The sequence below is a fragment of the Podarcis bocagei genome, assembly GCF_964188305.1.
Source record: "Podarcis bocagei genome assembly, chromosome: 10".
Taxonomy (NCBI): domain Eukaryota; kingdom Metazoa; phylum Chordata; class Lepidosauria; order Squamata; family Lacertidae; genus Podarcis; species Podarcis bocagei.
The window spans coordinates 27,101,943-27,123,168 of NC_138135.1; the positions used below are offsets into that span (position 1 = coordinate 27,101,943).

A 21,226-nucleotide genomic window follows, 5' to 3' on the forward strand; every position below is an offset into this window, starting at 1 on the left:
CCCATCTGATTGGGTTAATCAGAACCAAGAACAGACCTTCAATAACAATCCAGTCAACTCAAGGGCAGAAAATACAACTCAGTGGTAGATCATATGCTTTACATCAGGGATGAGGAACCTGTGACTCTCCGTGTGTTGCTGGATTCCATCTCCCATCAGCCCCAGCCAGCATGGCCAACATTCATGAATGAAGGGAGCTGTAGTCCAACAATATCTGCAGTGTCTCCAGCTCCCCATTCCTGCTTTACATCCCATGATCAATTCTTGCCCTCCCTAGTTCAAGATAACCTTAGATAACCAAGTTGAGAGATATATTTGCCAGAGAACTTGGAGAACTGCCACCAGTGAGCACCAGTGGCAATCCCAGGGCAAAGTGTGCTGGGTAACCCAACAGTCCTAAGCCATTCAGGGAGTCAAGAGTAAATATTACAGTGCCTGAATAAAATCCACAGGACCCAGCTGTATTTCATACAAATTGAACCATCTTTGGGACACACACACACACACACACACACACACACACACAGTGAGTTAGGGACTTCCCCTGCATGCAAAGACAGGGTCTAGCAGGTTGTCGGTCCAACAGTCAAGAAGGAGGTTTCTGCACATACTGTATAGGGAAGTAAGGGGCAGATGGGGCTTGTCAACCTAGGAAAGTAGCCTATCTAGAGAAGGAAAAATCTGGTCCTAAACCTCCACTGCTTTGCAGGATATCTTTGGGAGAAGAAAAGGCTAAGGAGTACACCCTAGACAAATCTGGAGTCCCTAATGCAGTTGAATGGTGCCTTGAACGCCTCCTTCCAGCAACTCCTGCAGCCAAGCTGGTGCCAAATGTATTGCTCTGTTTTCCTTTGGACGACATCAGTGAGGCCAAGAGTGGGGTCTTGTCATCTGGGCAGCATATCCTTCACCCCTTCACCCTCCCCTGGCCCTAATAATACTGTGGGTTCCAATGAATGTATTAGAGAGTGAAGTGGTGCCTACAGTAGAGCCAGGATTTGCACTTTGTAGCATTTACCCTTCAGCAGGGTGGGGGACAGAAATCATGAGAACAGTGGCATTGGGGTGCAGAAGGGAAGGGGACCTGGGGAACACAGACACCAGGAACATTTGCTTCTAAGGGCCCCAGAATGAAATAGGAACTGTGGGATTTGAAATGAGGTTGTGCTTGAAATTCAAAAAGCTGAAACTGAATTCTGAAGTTTTGCTCTCAAAGGTGTGCAACATTTTGTTTCAGCTCTAGCAAAAGTACCTAAATCTGTTTTGCATCTCCCACCACCATATAAGCCTGTTTCACTGTAACACACATCTGAATATCTGATTTTCTGCTCCCCTCTCTTCCCCTGCTCCAATTTAGTGCATTCGGATAAATTAGATTGCAGTGTACCATAATAATGGCTTTTTCCCTCTGAAAGGTAATTCAGCTGAACCCTCATGTATTTACTGCTGTCCAGATTTCCCCTTGGTGGGCTGAACTCACATTAAGACTATTGGAAACTGTAAATAGTCTTTGAGATTTAAATATGAAAGGATGCTTGTACTAGTTAAAAAGAGAGTGGATTCACGAGGAAAGATTCTAGAGCTCTTCTAATGTATCCTGATTGACTGGATACCCAGAGAGCACTCAGCCAGGTAAAAGAAGCTGGAAAGTAAGGCAGCAGAATCCTTTTACCGGGAGGAACAGCACAGGTGAGTTTCAAAGGTTTGGAAAGCTGCATTTATTTGGGACCAAAACTTGTACACACACATTCTCTTAACTGAAGAAGTTGGCACTGTATTACATACCACTTCAGTGAGGTTAACATTTTAACTCACAGTTAGAGGGAGGGATAAAACTGAAGGGTCGCTAGTCCATTTAAGCCTGTGTACCTCCTGATATTGTTGGACTCCAGCTCCCATCAGCCCCAGCCAGCAAGGCCAGTGGTGAGGGATGATGGGATTTGTAGTCCAACAAATATCAGGAGGGTGGTAAATTCCTCACCCCTGCTCTAGATGCTTGGATAAAAGTACATGGGACTTATAACATTGAGCGCACAATGAACCAAATGAGCAAAATAATTCCTACATGAAGCTTTAGATTTGCCTTTAAAGAAACTTATTCAGGGTACTTGTGTGAATGTGTGCAAATCTGAATTTGAACTTTAACAGAGTTATCTTAAATACAATGTAACTACACACTGCATTTATAACCCAACAAAGAAGACTGAAGTTGAAATACGTTTAGCTGAAATATGTTTAGCGGATTGTCTTTCCATCTACTACTTTTGTGTGGCTCCGTTACAACTTGTAAAACTGCCTGTTTACAATATTCTCCAGAGAATGGCTTGCTTTAAATTTTAGCTCTAGAATAGAGTCCCAATGTATTTATTTTTTTTTGAGTCACACATTTTCTGTTTCCTTGGAAAACACTTTAATCTTTTATGACATTTTTGATAGTGAAACCATTTAGTTTTTTACTATGAGCTTGATAATTGTGCTGCTACTAAACACACACACACACACACACACACACACACACACTTCCATCTGTTTTCTCTCCCCAAGATGTGACTTAAAAATTATCACAATAAAGTGATAATGGTGCATTGGGTGAACTTTCCTGGGCTCAGCTACAAGCCGTTACAGCAGCACTATGCAAATACAACTCCTAATAATATCAATACTAGAATGTTAACACTCAACTTAAAAGTACAAAAAGCCCTTTTATGAAAGAAGAATTTCAGAGCAGCGGCATTTCTATGAAGCTTCAATGAAAACTGAAGAACATTCAGATGCATAAAACTCAGATGTTTGTAGTCTTTGATAGTTCTCTGACATATGGCCAGAGAGAAGCAGATGGACGGGTCACAGCAGTGGGAAGCCAAAGGGAGCGTTTGCATTGTTATATGACCCAGTGGGCCAACACTAACAGATTCTCCCCAGTGACCCGGCTATTGTTATCCCAGGGATCTGATAAGAATCTGATACTTGCATTTATTTGCCCTCAGGTAATTTTCACATGTGATGCCTGATTAAAATGACCTTTATTTTGCAGCTTTGTTTATCCACAGGCTGGAACATCTGAATCATAGGGCAGCCCATGAACAAACTCTGTTGCCTTGACGACGATGATGATGATGTTTTAAAAAAACCCTACTTGGATTATTCCTTTCCGTGTTGGTCCTAAAGTTAAAAAAGAATAACAAGCACTTGGCAAGAGTAGCTTGATCCAGTCTAGAACCTGACAGGGCCGGCCTAAGACATTCTGCTGCCTGAGAAGGACAAGATGCTATTCCCCTACCCCTGTGGACAAGCACTGACTTGACTGGCAGTTTTGAGTCTGACTTCTGTACAGGGACAGTATCCTCCACTGCACTTACAGATGCAGGGCAGGCCAAGTAGCACACACAGCTCTGTCCCCAACATCTTGCCACTACTCCCATGCCCCTGCTTCAGCATTGGCTGCCTGTGGCATCCACCTCATTCTGCCAAGTGGTAAGGCTGTCCCTTGAACTGGGTCGTAGCTCAGTGGCAGGACATCTGCTTTGCATGCTGAAGGTTCCAAGTTCAATCCCTGGCATTTCCAGGTGGGACTGAGAATTGTTCCCTGTCTGAAACCCCAGAGAGCTGCTGCCAAACAGTGTGGACATTATTAAGCTAGATGGACCAGTGGTCTGACTCAGTATAAGGCAGCTGCCTATATTTCTATGAGAACTGGATATCTTAAGAATGGCAGAAACCATGTTGGTCCTTCTGGAAAGAAACAGGCACATTATCTGCCCTGTTTCTTTTGGCATCCTGAATGAAATGCTGTTAATTCTGGAATCCTGACTCTTAATTGCTTCTTACCCTGTTGTTACTAAGCGCTGTTAAGTAAATGTATTTGGTGCCCTCTCTGTTTAACATTCTGCCCAACAAAGGAATCACACTGATGGAATAACTGCTGCTTGCACAACGGAACTTCTAGTGTCCACACAATGTACCCTTACACTCCCCCAGAACTGCTCCAGACCTTGTGGGGTGGAATCCAGAGCAAATTTGGGAAGCATTAGGGGAATAGGGGAGGAATATTCCCACTGCAGGAATGAAGGCCTTCTACAAGCACTATGCCCTTGTTGAATACAACCCAGAATTCCCAACTTACTATGCAGAGGGTAAATAACTTTGGGACTTGTGTGTCTTTCAAATCATTGAAAATTTGGTCTAAAATCATTATTATTTTATTTTCTCTTCTCTTACTCCAAAGGAATAAAAAGCAACAGCTGAACCAAAATACCATCACAGCATTACTGTTTTGTTAAAGGGTATGACTGCACATACTCTGTTTGAGCTGAAATTCAAGGAGCTCTCTCTTATTCAGCTACAAAGGTACTAGTACCAGACACAAAAAGGAGAAAAGTATAGTTTTCTTTTCCACAAATCACAGATATCCGAATAAGAGAATATGAAAAGAGAACATTTGAGAACCACCTCTGATGAAAGAAAACTGACAGTGAAACGTGTCAATTTACAAAGAACTTCCTATCCACCTTACAGAGAATGATTAAGAAGAATCCAATGGAGCCTTGCTGGAATTCTGCTTACAGTCTACTTTTACTTTTATTTATACTTTTTACAGTCTACTTTTACTTTTTATTTATACAGTGCTGTGCACCATTTGCCCTAGATATCAGAATGCCCCTGTAAAATAGTTTTCTTGAGCCTAGGTGGGGTTCAGAGGGTGAGCCCTGAACAGGAAGCACATGGCAGGGTAATTGGTAGCAGAATCAGAGTAAGGTTTTACAGGCTCAAGGACAGATTCAGCGTGACACTGGCACTGCTCCAATAAGAAAGGTGGACAACTCAGTACTTCTATTCTGGTGCAGCCCTGATGGCTACCCATTGTCTTGGAGATGACTACTCATTAAAGCCTTGCACTTCTACACCATTATGGAGTCTCCATGTGCCTACTCTGATGTTTCAGGTAGGCATCAAAGGACCTCGGGCAACTAATGCCCTTCCTTAGACAAGAAGTGGAGTGGGATCACTTCACTTTATACCAAGTTGTTTAGTCAAAAAAGCGACCTGTCCAGTCTACCCTGACTGGCATTAGCCCTTCACGTTCTCAAGCACAGGTCCTTCTAAACCCTGGTTCCTGAGACCCTATAAGCTGTGGTGTGTAGGAAGCCACCTATACCAGGGGCTGGGAACCTTTGTCAGGCAGAGGGTCAAATTCCCTTGTGGGCAAGCCTCTGGAGGCCACATGCAGGGCCAGGCAGAAGTAAAATGCATGTGATTCTTACCTTTGTACAGTCAGGTGCATTCAAGCCACACAACCATCAGCTGTATTTAGACTCTCACCCAACCATATATCTTCATCCTCCACCCAGGCAAGCAACATGCATTGCAACAGTTTACAAGAACATTTCAGCCAGGAAAAAGCACTCAAAGACAGCGCATAGCAGTGTTGGCGAAGGGTGTGGTCTCAGGAGAGGGTGTGGCCGGGGAAGAGTCTCGAGTGCTAGATAAAGACATTTGGAGAGCAGCTTTTGACCCTGCAGACCTGAGGTTCCTCACCCTTGACAAGGTGCATTTGCCTCGCCCACAACCCTGGAGACAAGCATATTACTACCCCTTACAAGTGACAGAATGACTATCCAGCGTAAGCAGCAGAAGAGCCTGGTGTGACTCGTGCATTTGCAAAGTTTTCATTCTTTACATTTTCACCACCAGAAAGTGGTCCAACTTTTGCCGCTGTTGTGTCTCTCAACTGCTAAAGCTAATAAGGCAAAACCTCAGTATCCCAATTAGTATTAGAAAAAGTGGATTTTACACCACTGGAACTATGGCAATTCAGTGAGAGTATCAAAAGCAGCAATCAAAATGGCTACTCATTTTGCTGTGGCATGCCCCATCTTGATGTCACACTGTACATTTCATTAAAAACTAAAAGAACAGCCCTGACTGGTGCTTGTTGGAATGTATCAATTTCTGGATTAAGGCTGGCCCATTGTTTTGTTCTAGTTATTCATATATAGATGAATGGGGCATGGACAAGGCTAATCCAGTATAAACAGCCTGTAACAGTGAAGGGATACTCTGTCCTAGAGAGCCATCTAAGTCTTTTAATTACTTCGGCAACTGATAGATCAGCCCTTGCCCCCTTGAATTCCTTTGTCATGAGAGAGTTAAAATTCATGAGCGTCTATCTTTCTGAATACTTACTCCACTGCCGCTATGTTCTACGCCAAGCAAGCCATCACGTCAAAGAGTCGGAGGTCTGTCAGACCATCTGTTACATAATAGTCACCGATTTCTGAAATCTGGGGATGGAGAGAGCAAAGATTATGAAAGGTTTTTTTTAGGGGGGGGAGAAAAAGAGAACAAATTGCCACCTCTCTTGCAAAGAAAAGGTGGAGGGTAGTAATAAATAATAAGCTCAAGTCAAAACAGGGACTGGCTTTTATTAGAGCGCAAAACAAACTTTAAAAAAAGAAAACAGCAGAAAACAAAATAGGCTTAATGGCAAACAACCACATTGCAATGAGGTTTCAGCAATATTCAGGCGAACGCTAGCCCAAGGCAGTTCAAGACTTCAGGTATAATACATGCCTAATAACGCAATAGCACCCCAATAGGTAACAACAACAACAACAACAACAACAATTTTGGCATGATTTAATGTTAGGACCATCTCTGAAGTCATTCTAAAAATAGTAGAGAACTTGGCACTATTGCAATGTGTGGTCTGCACTAACTAGCAGTATCTCTGCAGGGTTTCAGTAAAGATTCTTTCCTAGCCATATCTGGATGCTAGGGATTGAAACTGCCACACTTTGAATAGAGATGATAGATTAGATAGATAGATAGATAGATAGATAGATAGATAGATAGATAGACAGACAGACAGACAGACTCTTCCTCTAGCCATCTCTCCTGAATCTGCAGCTCTCCCCCAGTCTGGGGAACTGGTCACCAGGCATCCCCTTTGCACTGCCAGACTATCTGAACAACCATCTGCCACCCAAATTCCTGGTGGCCTGACAGACTAACTGCATGTCCTCCATCCAATCACCCATCTACCCACAGGTATTTGCCAGCCTTTTGACCTAAGTAACTGACACCAAGAAGTCCTGGAATCTAATGTGATCTGACTGATGAAAAAGTCAGGGAAATGAATGAAGAGCCCCAAGGCTACACAGTCCCAGTGCACCCCTACACTAGTTGATCCTTGACTGTTGCAATCCGCCTCCTGATGGGGATTTGGAAGAAGAACGTCAGAGATCCAGCCTATGGATCATCAGCTTAATGAACAATTCCAGTTTAGAAATCTAAGTAAAAAGTGTGCATGCTACGTGAATAACTACATTCTCAAAGCTGAAAAAGTCCATTCTAGGAGTTTGTGTTGCAAACGTGGAGCCGCAGGCAATAGAAAAGTCTCCGTCTCAAACGTAGCTTGGTGTAAAATACATACTTTCCATGCAGATGGTCACAAGCATCATTCCCCAGCATCTCCAGGTAGGGCTGTGGGAAAGACTTCTGTTTGCAACCCCAGAGAGCCTTTGCCAGTCATTGTAGTGACAATACAGAGCTAAATGAACCAATGGTCTATCTCATTGCTACTGGTATTATGCAGAGAATCTGACTGGGATGTTACATGCATGTTTGGGGCCCAGACTCCATTTATATTGTTGTATTGATGGTTGCTATTATTTTTGCTGTTTATGGTGGTGGTGCATTAATTGTATCTTAAACGTGTTATTGTCAACGGCTTCCTTGTTTGGTGGAAACCACTTAGGGGTCTTATATCACAAAATGCACTTTTTAAAAATATTAAATCAATCAATCAATGTGAACAAGCATGCACAAGATGGGGGTGGCATTTAGTGAGAGGAGTAGCCCAACACCTGTCACTCAGAGTCTCCCTGCCAATTATCGTTATGCAGGATAAGCTAGTCACCATAACCAAGGCTCTTAAAATGCACTTGAGGCAAAGCCAAATTTGCACTTGAAAATAATATTTACTCTTGAACAGTGCCTTTAAACCTCCCTGCAAAATGTGCTCTTCCTTACCAAAAACCTCTTTTCTTTCCTACCCCAACATGGAAACTTTCAATGCCATTAGTGGTTGGGCCTATCCAGGGATCATAAATGCCCTCGGTTGTGAGTTGAAGGGTTTTTTATGACATTAAACTTGGACTCTGCTTAGTCAGGTCTCTTTGTCTTTCAGAAACACAATGCTAGATAATGTCCACACAAATCGCCCTCTTTTTTTAAGCATTTGCAAAGAAAGAAAAAAAGCCCCAAACAAGCAAGTCTTCTTTATCATACTCATTGGACAACACTTTTGCTCATAGTGGAGGTAGCTGCACGATAAATTCTTTAAAGACATCTTTCTTCTGTTTCTGCCTCTTTTGTCTTTTCAAGCCCTGTTTAGTTTGATCAAAGAACAATCACACAGGCAGCAGGGAGGAAAGAGGGAATAGGAATGTTTACTGAAGGCACACGCACAGTCAACACAAATTGCTCAGAGCTTTTTTGTGGTTTAAGGTAGTTGGATTTTTTTGTTTGTTGTTGTTTTCATAAAGCAGTGCGCATCAGAAAAGAGCAAATATGGCATTACGGAAATCATGAAAGGCTGCCCTCTTCCTTCCCATTATCTGTGCTATGAAAGAACATTCATTAAAGAAGTGCACTGCAGCCTTTTTTAGGTTTATTAATTGATCGCACACAATCATGCTGACAGATGGAGAAGATGAACTTTATACACTGAATAAAAGTAAACAGTGAACACACCGGCATCAATGAAGTGAATTGTCATCATGGAATATGAGTTGCTATAATGAGGTTTATTAGGGTGTTTTCGCTTTGCAACACTGAAATGAAGCTATTTCATGTGAGCTTGAAAGTTACCCCAAAGAGGAAATTAATCCCCCCTAAAAAGTTTGTGCGCATTTGCATAAAATTTGCACATGCTAAAATTTGCACATGCATCAATGCAAATTTACAAATAATGTATTGTTTCCAACTAAGTAATGATCAGATTAGTAGATGCACAGACAACAGATCTATGTAAATAAATGCCCACTACTTTTAGCGGGTCTGCCCTCAACAGGACTAACATTAGATATAACCTGATTACAGTGGTACCTCGGGTTACAGATGCTTCAGGTTATAGACTCCGCTAACCCAGAAATAGTACCTCGGGTTAAGAACTTTGCTTCAGGCTGAGAACAGAAATCTTGCAGCAGTGGTGCGGCAGCAGCGGGAGGCCCCATTAGCTAAAGTGGTGCTTCAGGTTAAGAACTGTTTCAGGTTAAGAACTGACCTCCGGAATGAATTAAGTTCTTAATCCAAGGTACCACTGTACTAGAATTTAACAGAAATACAGTACATCTCACCATACCAGAAAAGACTGACCAGGTTGCCTATGTGTCTACAGAGGGCTTGTCCACACTTCTGCTTGCCCCACTCCTTTCCCCTTGGAAAAACAACTCTATACTGCTGAATCGGAACAAACATCAACCGATTTTTTTCCTGCAGATTGATGTTTGTTTTGATTCAGCAGTAAACAGCAGGTTTTCCCAGGAAAAGCGGCAGGACAAATGAAAAAACAAACAAACACTCAGACCCATGCCTAGAAAGTCTAGGAAAATCTGCTTGTGAAGACTAAACCCCCCCCCCCATCATTATATATCTAAAAAGCACTATCACTGTGCGTGACACTTTACATAGTACAAGAAGGCAAGCCCCTGCCCCAAGAAGCTTACAGTATAATACCTGACACAGATGAGATTTCAGAGGCAGGGTGTAAGCATGGAAATAATGTATTATTCATCTTAGATCTAGCCCAAACAGACATGCGATTCTCACAACCAGCTCTGGCACTGCAGCTGCCACTCACGCCGACTTCAAACCCCTGTTCCATCAGTGGCAATATTTATGCCATGGCCCATGGTGCATGCAGATCCCTATGCGTACTGAGTAATAGCACAGCTATTCAAAAAGTAGAGAGAAGGGTCACTGGTGCCCTAAAGCTCAGTTTGCTGCCAGCCATCACATGACCATCCTCATTCAAAGCTGTGACAGAACATGCAGTGCCTACAACACCATAAAACATGGGCCCTTATTCTCGAGTTACAGAGAATAAAAGAACCCGAGTTACAGAGAATAAAATGGACAACATGGCCTTGCGTTGGCCTGTATGATAACCTGAGTGCGAGTCAGAGAAGCAGATCAATGTCATTGCACATACCAGTGCCAACGCTGTTCCAACTACAAGTGTGACCTTTTCTCCCATTCACGTCAAATAATGAACTGAGTTCTGCTTATCCGGTAAGCTGTATTATTTGGGATTCTTTCCCCATTTTTTTCACAAGCTTGGTTGCAACTCCACTGACATATATAAAGTACTATTTGTGTTGCCCCAGAAAACCTTCAGTTAGGGAACAGAGGAATGAAAGAAAGCATAAAACCACCCTTGATTTCACTTAGGGTTCAATCTCTTTTCATACTTTAAGAAGACGTAACATTTCAAAGGGTAATGAAGAGGAAGTGACTGTGGAGTCAGGAAATCTGAATGGCCAGCAACTGTAAAAGATAAAGTGTTATTTGTGCTACTGTATTTGATCCACTGCTTTGCATTCTCAGCATGAAATATTAGGCAAGAGACTTGGATATAGTGGAAGGCAAGGTTGTCCTGGGTGTTGGATAGGAAGAGAAAATCAAGAGTGGCAAGATAACAGCACTGGGTTCATCCTCCAAAAAAGACATATTTAGGTAGAAAGTGTAATATCTCTTCCTAAGGGGAACTGTGGTTTGTGCATGATTAACTACTCACTTATGTACTGTATTTATTAGTAGTCTTCCAATCTGGTGCCCAGGCAATATAGACTAAAAAAAACCAATAACAAAAACATACAAATCAGTTAAATATGCATTAAAAAACAAGAAAGCAACAATAGAACACTGCTAAAAATATATGAAGCTGCCTTACATGACATCAGTCCATCAGCTTTAATTTTAAAATCTTAATTTTAGCTCTTAAATGCAAATTTCTATCAAGTTCATAACACAGTCATTCTAATCCCTTGTCTTATCTCCCTCTCCTTAAAAATGATCAGTTCTTTTTTACTGTCATCTCAGCAACCTGAATAACGCCACATACAAGTTTCCGGAGTATTTGTATATTTCACTGTTTGCAGTAACATTCTATTTGCAACCAATTAAGCAGACACAATGGAAGCTCCCTGGGCTGGCAGCTTGTCCACGGAAAACTGCTGAAATTACTTCCTTAAAAAGGTAATTCATTGTCTGTTAATAAAATAACTGGAATGCAGTCCACAAGTTGCTTGCATTGTGTCTCAGAGGAAATGTGTAACAGTGTAATCCTATGTGTAATTTACTCAGTAGTATGCCTTGCTGAGGGACGCGGGTGGCGCTGTGGATTAAACCACAGAGCCTAGGACTTGCCAATCAGAAGGTCGGCAGTTCGAATCTCCGCGACGGGGTGAGTTCCCGTTGCTCGGTCCCTGCTCCTGCCCACCTAGCAGTTCGAAAGCACATCAAAGTGCAAGTAGATAAATAGGTACTGCTCCAGCGAGAAGGTAAACGGTGTTTCCATGCGCTGCTCTGGTTCGCCAGAAGCGGCTTAGTCATGTTGGCCACATGTCCCGGAAGCTGTATGCCGGCTCCCTCGGCCAATAAAGAGAGATGAGCATTGCAACCCCAGAGTCGGTCACGACTGGACCTAATGGTTAGGGGTCCCTTTACCTTTACCTTTATGCCTCGCTGATGTAAGTTCACTCACAGTGCAATCCTATGCTGTGTACTCATGAGTACACCCAACTGATGTATGCCTAGGATTGTAGACTTAAATCATTTTGTTCTTCTAATACTTTAACTGCCTTTTTTGTGCTGTAGAGTTCTCTTTTGCATACATTTCAAATTAAATTAATTTTCTCCTCAAACTCTTCCATCTACCCACTCATTATTGAACCTAGAACCTTCAGAAGCAGGCGCTCAACCACTGAGCCACAATCCCTTCCCACTGGGCTTTGTGTGTGAGGTGACTTTCTAGCACAATACTCGATTCCACCATTCATGAAGTGGAGATTGGAGTGTTTCAGCGCAGGGATGGACTATGCTTCCTCTCTCTAAGAACTTGTACTAGTTTAATGAAGATTCTGTCAAGGCACTTCTCTTTTTTTTAAAAAAAAAAGGTCCCAAGCTGTGTTAGTTTTATAGCTAAAGGAACACAACTGGTGTCCTGAAGTGTTAGACTATGTGACATAAGAATCTAGGAGAACAATCACCCTTGCGGGAAATAACACAGTGCAGAAGTGAGCAACCTGGACCAGAGGTTTTTCATATGCTAAGTTAAAAAAAATTTGCAGGGCTTTTTTCATGGAGGACCATTCACAATTAACAACCCCACTTGCAACCTAAAGTGGTACAGTCCACTCCACATCTCATTCTGCTGAAAGTGTAGAAGACCAGGTCTCAGTCCACTCAAACTCAGAAATAAGGGGGGGAAAGGCATTGCATTCTTTAAAAAAATATTTCTGACATGTGTCAGCTCATGGCGCACAGCTTTGAAATTAAAATCTCTGACAATGTCTCATTGGATGTAGCCTAATGCAACCAGGAACCGAAAAAGGCTCCCTCACCCCAAATGAGCCATCACTGTCTGTGCCGAATGCAACTGTTCAGCCAAAACCACTTTTGTGACCTGATACAAATGGAACTGTCTTGAACAGCAGAATCTGCTTTTGTGCTTTTTGCTTCCAAGAAGAGTGAAGGGAGGTCAGGAGGAGAGAGACGGGAGGGAGGGAGCTGACCATTCAGCACAAGCAACTGCATTCCCCGCTGTCTGCTCCAGAGACCATTGCTGGCAGCCAGCCCTGGACCCAGCAGACGGCTGCCCTTTCTAGCAATGCTGTGTGGTGCTGTAACTATAGCAGACATGCACAGGGGAGATATTTGGAAAACATCCCAGGGGAAGCACTCTTTCTGCAAAGCAGCAAAGGCCACTTCAGATGTTCTACATGCCTATTGTGCTCTCAGCTTCACCCGTCCATGGAACTTAGAATGTACAATGTGCATGTGTTTATTTCATAGCTGTGTATACTCAGTGAAATAGAGGATGTGTACAATCAGAATCATATTCAGTTGCACTCTCTCTAAGAACATAGGAACGTAACATATGAAGAACATGCTGAATCAGGCCAATGGCCCACCTAGTACAGCATCCTGGTATCACAGATGCCCACTGAAAACCCACAAGCAGAACCTGATCACAAGGGCACGCTCCCCTCATGTGGTCTCCAGAACCTGGTATTCAGAGACATTACTGCCTTCAGTTAGCCATAGAGAGCCTTCTCCTATGTGCATTTGTCAAATTGTCTTTTAAACCCACCCAAGTTGGTCATCACTGCCTCCTGGGGGAGCAGGTGCCATAGTTTAACTACATGCTACACAAATAAGTTCTTTCTTTTATCTGTCCCCCTCAATGGGGAGTTGCTTGATCATTTTAGTTGCCCTTTTCTGAACCTTCTCTCCCTCTCTCTCTCTCTCTCTCTCTCTCACACACACACACACACACACACACAAATTGTGCAAGGGGGAGAGCAAAGATAAGTCTATTGACCCTACCCACTCCAACACAACTTTGCCCCATGGCCCCACACCTCTCAATGTATCTATAGCAGAGATCCTGCCGTTACTCAAATAGACGTCCTGCACCATTTAAAACCCTGCAAAGCCAGAACCTGATATTCTGTGGGAAGCCTACACAAGTGGAGCATGCTTGCCACGGCAGACTTTCAGCCCCCCAGCTAAGTCCCCAACTAGCTACGTTCAAGATGCAGGCACTGGTATGCAAAGTACAGGACACCTGAAAGATCATTTCACCTTTTATATGCCTAATCAATCACCGTGCTCTGCAGGAAAGAGCCTCCAGTAGATACCATCTCATCAGGAGGTCCATTGTATACAATGTAGGGATCTGGCCTTTAATAAAATGGTACCTATCCTTCGAAACGCCCTCCCCTTATATATTAGGTAGGTGTCAGGAAGTGGTAATGGAGGAACCATGACTTGCTTATTCTCCCTCCACCACTTCTGGGGAAGGTGTTCTGCCTTCCTGATGAAAAAGCAAAGCTCAACAGGAAAAGCACACATAGCTGAGGAAGGAAGATCATGAAAGAAACAAACAGTGCACATGAGTTAAAAGTTTAACCTTGTGCAAACAGCCCTATTGCAGCAGGTTGACACAGGTCTCCCTGACATTGGCAGTACCACGGAGGCCACCTGTAGCTAAACATACCTGATATGGTTTGAGGATTAAAGGTTGTTGTTTTGTTTTGTTTTTTAAAAATCAGAATCAGATTTACTGACTCTGCACAAATGGGCAGCAAAAATTCTCAACAGCTGGTTTAGGATTCCTGCATAGGATACAGCTTCTCCACTTGCAATTCCCAAACTCTAGTTGGTGGCTCCATGAGGGACAGGATACAACTCAGCCTTCCTCCTTGAGGTGCTTTTTCTGCCTTGAACAAGAAAGAAGCCGCCTTGCACTAAGCCAACCACTGATTCATCTACCTGGCTGGTGCCTCATTGATTGGCAGTGGTTCCCCAAGGTGTTTATGGACTGCAGTCCTTTTATTTCAGGGCTAGGCAACCTTTCTGGGGTTGAGAGCCATATTTCCTCAGGGGCTACATACAAGTGACAGTGGTGAGGTGAAAGCCAACCTTTTTAGAACAGTGTTTCTTTCTCTCATTTATTCATTCATCATCCATTCATTCTTTTACCATTCTCTATCTCCCTCTGACACACAAACACACCCCACAAACCTGCCTGCCTGCCTCCTCCCGTTCTCTGCCATCTGTGAAGCAGTGAGCGACTCCCAGCACACAGTACTGTCAAGAGGCAGCCCAGAGGACAAAAGAAAGAACCCGGGTCCTGGAGTGGTGTTCCAAAGGACTGCTCTGTCTGCAAAAAACACACACACACAACACAGATCAATCCCCAGCAAACAATTGTCAGGGGTTGTTCCAGAGGAAAAACCACAGAGCTCAAGTCCTAGGGTGGCATTCTGAGGGGTTTAGCTGCCTTTGGAAATTCTACAGACTTATCCTTTTGCATGCAAGGCAAGTGCTCTACAACTGAGTACATGGTCTCCTTCAGGAACTAGACATTGCAGAGAATGTAGCTGCCACCAAAACAGCAATTCCCCATGTCAAATATGTAAGTTTCTCCAATACCCCCCAAACTTCATTGGCTACTCTTGTAGAGGAACTATTAACATGATGATGCCAAGTCAGACATTTTGCATTATTAGATGATAGTAGGAGAGGAGCAAAGGAATAGACACAGCACTATTGCAATCTCAGGTTCCAGTCTTGAACAAAATTCACTAGCAAGTCTAGTTTGAATTGACCTTGTATAAGAGGACTTCCTAGGAGCACCTAGGAGACCAGGGTTCAAACCTTGGACCAGTTTCTGCCTCTCAGACTAGCCTACCTCACAGGGCTGATGTGGGAATTAAATGAGAGGAAGAACCATGTACACCACCTTGAGTTCCTTGGGGAAAAGATGGGGTACAAATGCAATTAATAATATCTGCCTGTAGATCATAATTAAATATATTTTCATATAATGTGGAGAAGGCTCATATTTATCTTAGCCAACTGTAATATGCACATTTAATTTAATCAGTGGCTTTGTCACAAATGCACATTATAGAAATAAAGAAGGGGGGAACAGGATAAGGAGTGTCTCAAATGGGAAGGTGAATAGAATGGCCTCAAGTTAGCTGTTGTAAAGGCTAATTTTGCATTCATAATTCCGTGTTTGCTCTTATTTTGTGTGTCACTGCTTTGGCTACGATCTAAACACAGTGCTTCAACGTAGCTACTGAACCATTGTCCAGGCCGCCGTCAAGAAAGCAGAACACAAAGCACGGCTGAACAAACCAGCAGGCATGCTACCAAAAAAAAAGGGAGGGGAAGGCATTCATTTTGCTTAGCTGCAACACTCTCAATGCCTGCGCTCCACATCAGAACAAATTAATTTGGGAGCACAGCAAAGAAAGGCTTAGCAAAGACTCCTCAAGTTTCAAGCACAGAGGTGCCATTCCCACAAGTGCAGTGAGCTCGAAGTCACTGGGGATTTGAATTATAAGCTATTAAAAGCCTGCTTGTCTGAGTGTCCTGCTAATTATTCTTTTTGAGACCGCTGGATGGGAATTTGCATCCTGGTTTTGCAAAATTATGTTGGTAGGTAGAGGAAGAAATTTGCTGCATGGATAACGCTGCCCATGCTACGAGCTGTATTTCTGATACTCAACACAATGTTCTATTGTGTTATGAATATTTATTGTTGTAAGCTGCTTTGGGATTCATTTGAATAAAAAGCAGCATAGAAATATAATAAATCAATAAAATGAACCAGTCTTTTGTTTCTCAATCAAGCTTCATCTCCTTCTACTAATGACACACCTTTTCAGCAAAATGTGGCCCAAAACATCATGTTGTTGTTTAGTCGTTTAGTCGTGTCCGACGCTTCGTGACCCCATGGACCAGAGCATGCCAGGCTCTCCTGTCTTCCACTGCCTCCCACAGTTTGGTCAAACTCATGGTGGTAGCTTCGAGAACACTGTCCAACCATCTCGTCCTCTGTCATCCCCTTCTCCTTCAGGGTCTTTTCCAGGGAGTCTTCTCTGGACATGCACGCACCTGTTTTTTCTTTGCTAGCTATACATTTCTGAATGAAAATAAAATTCTCTGTTCCTGGAATAGTCCTGTAGACACTAGTGGAGATGTTCTCCTAATAACCTCCAGATCCCCACTGCAGCTTGCAAGTTTTCTGGGCAAATATCATCTCACAGTATCATAATACCAACCACTGCTCCTAGCAGTGTTGCAATCAGATGCAAAGTACCCTCGAGGTGCCCCAGATCCTTCTGTTGTTTGGCAAGATCGTTGCTGTGCCAATTTCACTGATTCCTCCAGTCCAGATTAGCTCAGAGATGGCATGCCCTACCTAAAACATCTCAGACTGAAATAAGGACAGCCTTTTGTACTGGCTTTAGAGAAAGGATCATTGCCTTAGCATGCACATAACCACTCATATCCAGCCCTTCATCACACATCTTCACCATAAATATGTGCATCATATTTATTGGCAACATTAATCTATTGTTTGTTTGGTTTGTTGGTGTTTTTTTTTTAAAGCAAGAATGTTTAATCTCACATGGTGGTACTTATTTGTAAGAGCTTCAAAGGCGGCTGCCATGTTGTTCATTTATGAAAATTACAACTGAAACTGATACAATTGCATTAAGTTTTAGTGGAGACATGGCACGGTATCTTCAAGGGCACTAGTGGGGAGGACTTTTATTTAGCATAAAAATAGCTGCATGCAATTAATCACATGGCAAACAGTTTTCCCTGCATGACAAGCCATAATGGCTAAACTGTTTACTTCTATACACCTGTTGAAAGGTACAGCAGCCCTATCAGCACCTGGTCAACCTATTTGCATGAATCCTGGAAATATGCCTTAATACTACTGTAGCATTTGCCATGCATATCCCTGGCTGGATGGGCAGCCCTAAACACATGGTTCTCCATTCCAGTTCAGGAGCTGTGTGTGCACATCCCTTTAAAACAGAACTGAAATCCAGCTCCTTGGCTGTTTTTGTTGTTGTTGTTTAGTCGTTTAGTTGTGTCCGACCATCTCACTGAACACTGTCCAACCATCTCATCCTCTGGCGTCCCCTTCTCCAAGTGCCCTCCATCTTTCCCAACATCAGGGTCTTTTCCAGGGAGTCTTCTCTTCTCATGAGGTGGCCAAAGTATTGGAGCCTCAGCTTCAGGATCTGTCCTTCCAGTGAGCACTCAGGGATGATTTCCTTCAGAATGGATAGGCTGTTTTAAGGGAGACTAAATTCAGTCCCCTTCTGCTTCTCCAATCAGCTCTTAAGGGGGGGGGGGGCTAATGCCAAGCATGGAAGCACAACTACTCTTTGTCTGCTATTTTTTAGTTCAAGCAGCATGTTTTGCTACAGTGCGAACAAGGTAACCACTATCATGGAATAATTTGTAAGATTTACTACCATTATCTCCAGTTGGTTTAAAATTTTGACTCTTTAAAGAGCCCCATAAATATACAGCAGGGGGCTTTCTCCATCTGAAGTTAAGTGGGACAACAACAGTTTAGGCCATGGGTAGGGAAACTAAGACCCAGGGGCCAGATCCGGCCTAATCGCCTTCTAAATCCGGCCCATGGATGGTCTGGGAATCAGCAATGTGTCCTTCTATTTGAAATGCATCTCTGGGTTATTTGTGGGGCATAGGAATTCGTTCATTCCCCCCCCCCCTCCAAAATATAGTCTGGCCCCCCACAAGGTCTGAGGGACAGTGGACCAGCCCCCTGCTGAAAAATTTTGCTGATCCCTGGTTTAGGCTAAACTTGCCTCACCTCTAAGAGAGCATCACATTCCTCTTCCCAACAAAAGCGGATGTGTGTGGGGGGGGTCAAAGTGGAGGGGGAAGCTGACAACAGTCATTAGAGTTCCAACTCCTTGGAAAAAGGCATAAAATGGCAGCATTGCAAAATACAGTAGAAAACCCAGGCCAGCTTTCACTCACAAATCATAAAATTGATTCAATGGAGAGCAAGATTTGTAGAAACAAGCACACGAAGAGGCCATAAAAGCCATACAACCGCTTTGCCTCACAGTGACTATATTCAAGATGTCTGGTTGAAGACTGACTTTCTTTCATAGTCAATCAGATAATAATAAGACCCCCTTTTAGAATTACAGAATAGTGAAATTCATCACCATAATTTAATTGTAGAAGGTTATTAAAGAGCACTTCGACTCCCCTCCTGCTCCGGCGCTGCTTTTGTATATTAAACTCAGACTAATCAAATTGCAGATTCCAAGAGTACGGTATTAGTCATCCCCCATCCCTTTTAATTTGTTTAATGGCTTCTCTGTGTTTGTGTGTGTGTAGTTGTGCAGCAGAGGCTCGCACCATGCCAATAAAAGAAAGGATGGGAGAGCCAGTTTGCCTAAAAGAATAAAGCGTGCCTCCGTTCTAAGGTTACATTTGATGTTGGGGTAATTCATGGGATGTGTACTGCAGCCAGTGGCTTATTTCTGTTCAATAGTGCACAGACACTGGAGGAGTGAAGGGAGGAGGTGGGGATAAAGGAAGGGAATAATTCTTAAAAAGCCTGAATTTAGACTTACTGCTCCAAAACCCCTTTTGTATTTTGCCAACTTATCCTGACTGAAAACGCAGTATTCTGCCAAGAAGTCAACTGCAAGAGAGGACTGAGAACAGAAAAGGATAAATTAGCCTAGTTAAAAAGCCTCCTTTTCCAGTATTTCTCCCCCTCGCTTGACACTTAGAAGAAAAACACCTGACTAGAGAGCACAATCCACCAGGACTGTGCGTGGTCCCCATTCATTACAAATGGAGTTTGTACAGGAGACTATCCTAATAGTTTGTTCCCAGAAAGACTCAGTAAGACTGGCTACAGGAGAACCTTTCTAGTCCAGGTGTGGGACAGCTGTGAACTTCCAGATGTTGTTGGACTCCAGCCCCCATCAGTCCCAGCCAGCATGGCCAATAGGAAGGAGTGGCAGAAGTTGTAGTTCACCAACTTTATGCTTTTATTGTTGGTGTGGGTTTCTTTCTGTTAAATTATTTTGAGATGTTTCATAGGAAATGATTAATAAATGGAATAAATAAATGCAACATAAATGTAAATGATACAGAGATGCCAGCACCACTGCTCAGAGTAAGCCCACCCCCCAGTGCAAAGCTGGCAGCCAGGACTCTCCCAAAACACTGAAATGACTCCCGTGTGTGTAATGGTTAGTGTGTTAGACTAGGGTCTGGGTGACCCTAGGGCAGCCATTGTCTCTTAGCCTACCTTACAGTTCAAAGTGTTGGTGCTGACCTTTAAAGCCCTAAACGGCCTCGGCCCAGTATACCTGAAGGAGCGTCTCCACCCCCCTTGTTCTGTCCAGCACCGAGGGCCTTCTGGCAGTTCCCTCATTGCAAGAAGCAAAGCTACAGGGAACCAGGCAGAGGGCCTTCTCGGTAGTGGCGCCTGCCCTGTGGAACGCCCTCCAATCAGATGTCAAAGAGATAAACAACTACCTGACATTCAGAAGACATCTGAAGTTCAGGGAAGTTTTTAATGTGTGACATTTTAGTGTATTTTTTGTCTTTGTTGGAAGCCACCCAGAGTGGCTGGGGAAACCCAGCCAGATGGGTGGGGTACAAATAATATATTATTATTATTATTATTATTATTATTATTATTATTATTATTATTATTATTACAGGGTTGTTATGAGAATAAAATGGGGAGCGGGGAGGAGAACTATGTATACCACCTTGAGCTGCAAGGAGGAAAGGTGGGGTATAAATGTAAAAATAAAATAAATAAAAAGAAACTTCTGTCACTGAAATGAGGCTGTGAAGTTGGGGTGGGGGGAGCATTTGGGCTGAGCCCTACCTTCCCCCAACCCATGATAATCAAATACTCTCTGTGGTTACCCAGTGGTGAGGAATATATAGCACTCTGCATCTGCTCAGGAGGATTTCTATCTATTCATCCTAAATTCCATAGTTAAGCTCTGCTACTGGCCGTAGACTGAACCTTAGTGAATACTGGCACTAAGTCAGCTCTGGCCTTCTTTACTTCAAAGTTCCTACTTTATCTAACCAAACTTTGTGTGTGTGTGTGTGTGTGTGTGTGTGTGTGTGTGTGTCTGTATGTTTAATCCTTCTGATACTGGCTTTGGGTAAGACAATAGGAGAGCTTCTTATGAGCTTCCCTTTCTTGAGCTACCCCCAGACAGCTGGCCAAAACTTCATCAAATGAAATCGATGCAAAAGGCCCTGACGACGCCGGTCTCCTCTGAAGAGAAATAGAAAAGCCTTTTGTCTCTGCAGAGACCAAGCCTTATCAGCCAGTTCTGTCACTCATCCTTCCTCTGCCCACTTTCAAATCCTGCTGGATTTATTGCAGATGTATCAAGCAATCCGGAAAATAATGGTACAAGCAAAGAGGCTAGTCGGCTATCGACTCCAAGCTCTGGACAATGCCAAAGGGAAATTATGGGAACAAAAGGTGCGCTGGGGTGACAAATGAAGAGAACGCTTTGGCCCCATTGAAGGTGCAAAGGCTTGGACAAAGCTAACACACTAATGCCAAACAGCTAGCTAGCGTTATACGATT

General features: G+C 43.2%; 1 long non-coding RNA gene across 4 annotated transcripts in view; it reads right to left on the reverse strand.

The window, feature by feature from the left end:
- The window catches only part of LOC308596941, a 158,567-nt gene that overhangs the window by 60,963 nt on the left and 76,378 nt on the right, over positions 1-21,226 (reverse strand). For all 4 annotated transcript variants that reach the window (XR_014012733.1, XR_014012734.1, XR_014012735.1 and 1 more), the window contains one exon: positions 6,184-6,281. This is a non-coding gene — a long non-coding RNA (uncharacterized lncRNA). The remainder of the gene's footprint in view (positions 1-6,183; positions 6,282-21,226) is intronic.